The sequence below is a fragment of the Corvus kubaryi genome, unplaced genomic scaffold (assembly GCF_017639235.1).
Source record: "Corvus kubaryi isolate FWS band 111438036 unplaced genomic scaffold, C.kubaryi_AGA036_p1.0 37392, whole genome shotgun sequence".
NCBI classification, from domain to species: Eukaryota; Metazoa; Chordata; class Aves; order Passeriformes; family Corvidae; genus Corvus; species Corvus kubaryi.
The window spans coordinates 5,305,318-5,314,639 of NW_024581131.1; positions in this window are offsets into that span (position 1 = coordinate 5,305,318).

A 9,322-nucleotide genomic window follows, 5' to 3' on the forward strand; every position below is an offset into this window, starting at 1 on the left:
CTGAGCCAACAGAAGATGGATATAGGGACAGGGGACTGGAGGGCAAACTCCTAGGAAACAAAGAGACCCTGAGTGGGGGAAACTGCAAGCTCTTCCAAGCCTCCCTACCTTTGGGGGCTCACAACAAGACAGTGGTTTTAGGAGGAAGCTTCAGGGTTCCCAGCCCTGCCCAAAAGATTTTTTTTTTCTTTTCTCTTTTTTTGCCCAACTATCATAGATAAGGAGAAAAAAACCACAGAACAATTCTCATTTAGAACAACAAACTTCCTTTTTTTTCCTGTCATCAGAGTATCAAAAGTTCTCTCTTAGAAAAGGGCTCAGAAAAATCATGATCCCTGCCTCCTTTATATATTTGCTGCAAACACACTCTAAAATCATGCTGTGTTCCTTTGGAGCACATTTGGCAGAGTACAGATAAAGGACCTCCATTGAGAGGGACATAGAGACATACACTTCAGTTGGGTGTCTGTATGTAGACATATCATCACTGCCTTCTAGAGGTGAAACCAAGAAAAGATAGCAGTGTGACACACTGTCTCCAACTATTCAAATTCAAGCAGCTTCAACTGCTCTCAAAAGGTGTTGATCCAAAGAAAACATGAAATAGAAGTCAATGGATCTGAGTGGAAAATGTTATAGCAGTCTGCTCCAATAACACTACCTCTACCCACAGGTATGCTTGAAGGGGATGGGGAGAGAAGGGGAAAAGAGAGAAGGTTCTGTACTGAAGATCTGAGAAGTTTGGGCTTGTTTGGGGATGAGGTTTTTTCCTGCAGAAATCCCTACCACTACTAGGGAGCTGTGCAAGTCCCAGAATGCCAGAGGCTGATGGGAGATGGAAATATCCATCTGTCATAGGTTAGCAAGCATAGTCCCGGAAGGGACGTCCTTGCTAAGGGGTGCTTACAGTTTCCTCTGGGAACTGATAGAACCTATCAGCTGGCCAGTTTGAATATGGACAATTCTCTAAGCCACTTAAAGTTGTGATCACCTCTGTGATCCACATTTAAGAATAGGCAAACTCCCCCTCCAAGCTCTCTCTCGTTTCCGGCGCTGGGACAAGTGGCTGCGGGCCCCGTGTGGGGGCCAGCGGGCCCGGCCAGGCCCTGCCTGGGCCAGGCCGGGCCGGGCCACGGCCATCCTGGAGCCATGGACCTGTTCCAGCCGTGGAACCCCCCCCACTGCCTTGCCGTGGGCAGCCGGAGCGGCTCGGCTCTTCCCCCTCTCCACTGCGATAAGAAAAATTCAACATTCCAGCTGCAAAGCTGCAAGGCCGAGGTGAGATTAACCCTTTTACTGCTGTGAAGAGCTGAAAACCTGAGGGAAGAGAGAGAGGAGATGCTTAAAGCTGAAATTCTGTTGTGAAGCTATGATATATCAGAGTATCCTGTTGTAATTTCATGAAGATATGGGGGGTGGAGTGTTCAACTCGTGAGCAAAAGCACCTGCGTTGAGATAGGCAGATGCTGACGCAGCTGTAATTTCATGAGAAGTTTGGACAGGGAGAGATGAACCAGATGAGGACTTTTGCTCCAAACGGGAAAAGAGAAAACCTCAGTCCGTAGAGATGAACCAGATGAGGACTTTTGCTCCAAATGGGAAAGGAGAAAACCTCAGTCCCTAGAGATGCTCCTAGAGATAGTCCTAACGATGAAGATGATGAAGACCCTTTGCTCCCAGGGAAGGAGAAGGGCCTCTGTTTTTGTTTCTGAACGGCTCAACCTTAAAATTATACCCCAAAAAACTTCAAGAGTGGACCCTCGAAAGCAGTTGCGGGAAAAGCTGCAAGTCGGGGGAAAGGACTCACACGCAGGCAGAGAGACTCCTCTTCCTAAATGGACTGAACGATATTTGGAAGTGGGCGGCTGTCTCGTTGTGATAATGTTTTCATAGCATGAGCAAGAAGAGACTTCTCTTTCTAAATGGACTGAACAAGGTTATTATGGAAGTGGTAAACAGACTGAACATCTTAAGGGTTGTCTTTGAACATTGTCAGTGGGAGAAGGGAGGAAGGTGGGAGGAGGAGGAGAGTTCTGAAGGTGGTATAATTTTTTTCCTTCTTTTAGGTCTGTTAATAAACTTCTTTATATTCTTTCAAGTTTAGTGCCTGTTTTGCATTTCTCCTAATTCTTATCTCACAGCAGATAAACAGTAATGAGTATTTTGGACCAAACCACTACACCATCATGAACTGCTTGCTACAAGCAGCCACAGGGCCTTCCCATAAATCACTGCAAGCTCACATTAGAGCCATTAACATATACCAAGGTCATGGCCCAACCACTTCTGAATGTCCATGGCAGAGCTGTGATGAGTAAAGTCATGCAGCATCACACTCCACTACTGGTTATCTATGCCCACCAATCCCCAGCCTCCTGACAAGGGGCACCCCTCTGGGTAAAACAGTGATGTGCAAAAACTTGCTCCATAAACAAATCAGAACGAACTTTAGGCCTAAAAATTTAGTTTACAGGCTCTCTTGCTCCAGGGAGCAACAAAATCAGTTTTGCAACCAGTAGAAGTCATCCTCTTTCTAGAATCTTCACACACATCCACAGAGACATGCACACCAAGCCAGACACCTCCCAGCACACGCCATGTGTCTTCTTTGCATGAAGACATCCAGAGAACAACTCTGCAACAACCTCTGGGATCCATAGGCCAGCAGAGATGGCTGAGACACTTTGCAAGAAGAAATGCTCTGCTTGTGCAGCAAGGAAGCACAGCTGCTGCAGCAATGGCATTTTAGCAGGTCAGAACCGAGTCTGGAAAGCAGCATTCCATCTTGACTCATCCCTGCCTGGGGGGTTAGCAGTTCACAAGAGGCCTGGTAGCACAAGGCTGCAATAGTCATGCAGCACATCTGCTCCCTTATCTCAACACATGGACAGCTCCCACTGGTATGATCCACCCCTTATTTTTACATCCACCAAAATACATTGAATTCTTTCCTTCCCCCTCAGAAATCCAGTGCTGGCCTAGCTCACCACCTTCTTGTTGGACAGCTCAGTCACTCCAAATTCATCCTGCCAATGCTGGTGAGAGATGAAACCAGATCCTGGGGCTCCACAGCTGAAAGCTGGTCCCCCTCCAGGTCCCTGAGAAATCCTTTGCGGTCACAGGGACGTCACTGCTGAGGTGGGATCTACCTCAGACTGAGGAGGCTGCCTCTGGTTGTTATTAGATGTACTACGGATTCAAAGGACATGGAGGCATCAAGCCAGCTTCTACTCCAAAATGCAGGGATCCTATATTTGAAGAACATGCATCTGGCCTTCATTAATTCTTAAATGGTCCAACGTGGAATCAGAGTGGGGGGCAGGGAGGGAGCTAACACACTCCACACTGAACAGGGGACATTCAGGCAGCAGGATGTTTTGTTTTGAAGATGTTTCTGATCGGGGAGCGTCTCATCCAACAAGAGCACGCTGCAGCATCAGTAGGACCGTGCACAGCCCTGGGTGCTTGTGTGGGACTGAGAGACTCCAGCAAGGGCTTGGCCTCAAAATTTATCATGGTGACCATCACACACCTTAGGATGGTAGCCCTTGGGAAGGCCAAGCAAGGAGACTGGAAATTCAGCCCTGAAAAAGTGATGAGATGGTCTTTTACCCCGACAAAAGGAGGAACTGGACTCAAACATATTTGCCAAGCCTTCAAGAGCAGATCTCGGAGCATGATTAGGCTGGAGGAATGAGGTGTCAACATTTATTCTTTCCCTCCACATGGCTGGAGGCACAACCATCTTTTCCCCAAGGACCCAAGAATAAATGGGTAATTAATTAAACAAACACACTACAAAGATCTATGTTTCCTCCAAGAGGGAAGAGCATCCCCTGTCTGGAAGACACAGGGGTGGCAGATTGAATGAGAGTTTCTGTCTGGCTCACGAGAACCAGAGTCCATCTGCGAGCGTGGCTATGAGTGTACATGAAAGGGTGATTCAGCACATATGAATATCTAGATAGGTGGGTCGCTGAGCACGCAGCTGAGCGTGCTTGTGTGGGCAGCAAAGCACATGGCAGAATATCAGGACACAAGCAGCCTGTGGATAAACAAGCATGTCAGAAGTGAAAGGACACAGCAGAGCAGGGGACGTGTTTGGAGGAAGAAGCCAAGAACTGTGCCAGTTTCTATCTTCCATTAAATCTGTGACATCCCCTCGCTTTGCTGTGGCATAGCAGCCTACGGGGAGAAGCAGCCAACAGCCTGTATCTTGTTGGTGGCATCAGATGGTGACACTTGCACTGATTTGGTGCTCAGAAATGGGGCAGACCTTGGGTTGACCTGACCTCTAAATGAGCAGGATGGGAGCTGCGGGAAATGATGCTGTAAACAGGAAGGCATGAGGTAAATAAGAGATGGGGAGGGAAGACATCCATTTAAAGTGGCAGCTGCTTTTTAGCTTCATTTCACCTCTTCTGCTCAGCTAGAAATCAAGGCCCCCACCCTTTTCTGCTTGTCTATCAGAATAGCATGCAGTTACCACTTACAACTCTTTCCTAGCTGATGCAAAGTTTGCGGCACGCCCCTGTTAACACCACAGCTGAAGTTGTCCAGGAAACTGGGGAGAACATGTCTACACGCTCCAAAAACTTGGAAGAGAAGACTGGGTACAAGCTTTCCAGCTAGCTCCTGTCTTAGGCAAGCCAAAGCTGTTGCATGCAACACGACAATGCCCAGCGATCTCCACTCCACCTCCTCCAGTGGAGGTTGTGCTAGATGCTGAGCAATCATGTGATATGAGGCCTCCTCCTAAGCATTTAGGGCAGTTAGAGGCAACAAAATACATCAGAGAGGAGTGACCAACTGCAAGTGATGTAGTCTGATGGAACAGAGGGATGAACAGGGAATAAGTTCTTTTCTAGCTCCATCCAGGGTTGGGTGTCTCTAGGAACTGAACCTTGCTCAGCATCAGTCCAACCTCAACTTCTACAAGCTGTAATCTATGCCTTATAGGGACAGTACTCTGCTCTGGTGGTCTCAGAAGATAGATCAGCCTTTACCTTCTTCAGCCTGATGCAGCTCCAATTTTAAGCCACTTTTAACATAGCAAATGTACATTTAGATATTAGACATCCACAGTTCTGTGCTCCTGCTCCCAGGTCACAAACACGCTTTTCCCATTCTGATGATATAACAACCAGTAAAAAAGGATGGGGAACCTTTTGGTCAGTCTAAGCATTTTTGTTTTCTCCTCAGAACTGGATGTTCCTTGCCTAAAATGAGATTTTAGCCCTGCAATTTCTGATCACTCCTGCTGGCAACTGCCTTTCTCTTTGCTCATCTCTCCCCTGATCCTTTCCATTAGAGAAGTGGCAGAAGGCTGTGCCCTACATTTCCAGGGCAAAATACAGAACTGTCACAGGACAGTATAGAAGGGATCAGACCCATTTATCTGGAGAGAAAAAAAAAAAAAAAAAGCCAAACCCAACCAACTTCAGCCCTGTTACAGAAACCCAGTTAAGTACACAAGCTAAACAAAACACAATTAGGTTTCCTTTGGCCAGCCTGGAACATATGGTATTCGTCAGCCAGTCATGTTCCTCTCTCAATTCTGGCAGGAGATAGCTAACTTGTTCCAAGCACTGAGAAAGCTCCTGGAAAGTCAGCATGCTGAGCAAACTTTTGGAGGGGGGCTAGCTGGGGATATAATAGCTCACACAGACACAGATTTGACAGCATTTCTTCCACATTGTTCAGTGCTGCTCTAGGTTACAATGCCTCTGGCTTTAATACATTCCTGGTTCACATTGTTCCCAGTGGTATTGCGCTTCTAAGTCCTCATTTGCTAAGCACACACACAGCTTGGGGGTTGAGGGCTCCTATCAAGTAGGAAGACAAAGGTGTGGAAGGAAGAGAGGTTCCTGTGGATTTGGGCTCAAAGAAATCCTAAAATGACAAATTGCTTCAATGAACAGCACAGCAAGACCTTTTTTACGCTACGTTTCCAATGCAGGCTGAAAATGGCTGCTGCCATCCCAGAATGGATTGGTGAGCAGCTCCCCCACAAGAAAATGACAGTAAGTACGGTGGTGTCAAAGAGATTGGTGTCTGCAGAAAGGAACAGCCTCTGAATTTGGTCATCAACCAGAAAACTGCTTGAGGAGCCTGGCTCTGTGCTAGGAATAGTTTGCTCTGCTGCAGTTTACAAAGCAGTTAGAAAAGAGCTGATTCACAGAGAAATGAGCCCATGTTTTAACACAAGGAACTGGAAACCGTGCTGTGGCACAGTAATATCTGCAAAACAACTGCCACAGCAAAATCAGTTATCTCTATGGGAAAAGGGAGCTGATAAAGGACTACTGATTTATTCCAGTTTCAGACTGGAAGTGAACAGAGTGCTTCCCACTGCATCATTCTAGGCCTGCATCAGAGTTTCAGCTGCTTTTTGAGTCCTCATAGTTCAGCCTCATCATTGCCAGGGCTGGTGTGATATCTCTTACATAGGTTTGCTTGGTCTGCTGGAGGCCTTTAGTCAGCAAGGAAGCCAATTCATTCCCTCCAGTGCAGTTACAAGCCAGCACTGCCTCCAAGTTTCTGTACTGCACTACCTTTTATCTTCCCATACACAGTCCTACTGCATATCTGTTTCTCCCCTGTCCCTGTTGATGGACAGTCTGGTTGGCTCAGGCCACTATAGTCTCAGCCTAGTTTTCTTCAGGGAGTGAAAAAGTGGGAAATGTGGTTGTAAAATAGAGAAAGAGGTTTCCTTCTGATCATTTCTGTGCTCTTTGGCCCACCTGTTTGCTGCCAGTCTGGCTTCCTTCCTCATTTACCTGCTAGTCATTCTTGTTCCTTCATTGCAGAAGACATTCTTACCACATCAGTAGCACTTCAGAATTGCATGAGCTTTTTTACCTGCTCCTTGTAATCCTATACTCTTTGTAGCAGGAGGTATTCCTTCACTTCCATTTCCATTTTTTTGCCATCCAAGATCTGGCTTAGGCAATAAGCTTCTGTATGTCCTCACTGCATTCACATTGACCCTCTTGTTGAGTTTACTGGAAATAAATGCATTGGGAAAGCATTTTACACCCTTCTGGGTTGCTATTACAAACCAGCCATGCTTGCCATGATCACCATCTATGTTCTGGGGTGCATGAAGGACTGAAGTGCTTGCAGAAAAACCTTTGCATCTGTTTCTCTTAGAGGACTGCTTAGCCCCACCACATTCAGAAAATTTGCTGCAACTCACAGTTCCAATGTGGCATTTCTTTGGGATTATCCATGTACCCTTGATCAGCTCATCTCCTCCACACTCTGGCCTAACAGGCATGTTGCTCTTGCTCTACTTTAGTAACAACAGGAGCTATCCTCTATCGAGGTTAACAGGCAGAGCACACAATCATTTTTGGCATGAGCTTCACCAATGCAGCCAGACAAGCCACCTGCCCTTTGAAGGGAGGGACCAGCCAAGTTTTGGTCTCAGGAACTGAAGAATCTACTGCAGCTTCATCCTTCAAGACCATCATCTATCACCCCCTTAGGAGCTCTGTGGAGTGAAACAACAGTGCATCACCATCAGCTCTCCACAGCAAGGCGACGAGTGTGGCTGGCTTTTGTTCTTATCCACCTCAGATTTCAGTGGAGCCTGGTCACTGAGGGCCATTCATCTCTTTTGCTCTCATGTCCTGCTCTGCAATACCCTACTGAGCTTTCCTCATCCATCATTACTGGCAATTTCTTCTCTGTCTCTTGCTGGGTACTTCCTCCCCTTGCCTTTGAATCAGAGGGGGTTTCTTCCCCTTCCTCAAAGGAGCTTGTAAATATTTACTGCATGGTATTGGAATCTCTGGACTGAACCGAGTCACAGTTCAGCAAAATTGCACTGGTTTCAGCTTCCTCACAGTAGGAAACTGGTCATACTGCAGCTCTCTGTTTTCCTGTTTAAACCATCCCATCTTCCTAAGACTCTGTCCTCAGTGGCAGAGTAGCTGAGGCACATGGCTTCTGAAACAGGAGATGGCAGTTGCCAAAGGTCGTTTGCAAAGCCATTCAAAGCAAGAGGGGACTTCGCAATGTTTCCAACCAGTAAGCAGAGTTACAGCATTTGGCTCCTTCTTGCAGTCTCCCAGTATCTCTCATTAACACTGGTTTACTACTGCTCCTCTGGGAGCAGAGTGAAATTTCTCTGGCTTCCAGGATGGAGTTTTCTAATGCAAACCTGGTGCAATGTCCCTGCATGCCCTATTCCAGGCTGTATGACTTCACCAGAGCCACAGCAGACCACAGCACCCCCTCGGTGTGCTACTTTCAGCACCGTAGGACTCCTTGTATTATTCAGGTTATCTTACATGCTGGAAAGTATCACACAGTATTTTACAGGTCTTCAAAACTGTCCAACAGATCAACAATGAAACCACACACACACACACAGATCTCAAAGGGCACCGTTATGTTGCCTAAGCCTGTGCTGACAGTTTTCAGCCTGCCATGCATCCAGAATTCCTCCCCTTCCCTGTTAGTTCGTTGAAGCCACACAATTTTACATGAAAGAGCATGGTGCCAAATATTCAGAGCTGCCCAGCACGGGTTACTCATTGGCACGATCCATATAGGCACAGCAGACAAGCTGCTCTTTCATGCAGCAGTGAGGGGAGCTCTCAAAAATGGCCATGTGCAAGCATATGCCATGTTTGTTTCCTTGTACTGGCATTACTCAGTGGTATCTGCCACGGGGGAAGCACTTCCATGCTGTGAAAACACCTAAGCACGAACATTACTTTTATGCATGCGAACAGAAGAATTTGAGAGCCGCTGTTAGCCACTTGTAAATGAGCGTGCCCACCTCGCTTGAGAAGCTGGCGCAGCATGCAAGTAAACGTAAGCATAATAAAAAATAATAGGAAACAGACAGGCAATAGAATTAAGAGCAGCAGCCAGCTGGGATCTTCTAACCAGTGACATCAAGGGATTGCTGAGGTAATACACTGATGGGTTTTAAATTAACTGTAACCACTCAGGAAAAAGATCTAGGCGTCACTGCGGACAGCTCAATGAAAACATCTGCTCTGTGCACAGAGGCCATCAGGAAAAAAAGAACCAAAAAATGTTAGGTTGAATAGGATAAAGAACAATACCAAGAATGTTATAAATGCCACCACATAAATCAATGACACATTCACACTTTGAGAATGAGCTGAAGCCTGCTTGCCCATTTCAGAGCAGGGATAACAGGAACAGAGGCCAGAGGAGGATGCCAAAAATTCGTTAGAGGCACAGAAAGGTTTCCAAGGTTGTTAGGAAGAAAGATTAAGGTCCAAATGGTTCAATAGCTTGCACTAGAAGTGTATAAAATGATGAGTGAGTCTGGGCGAAT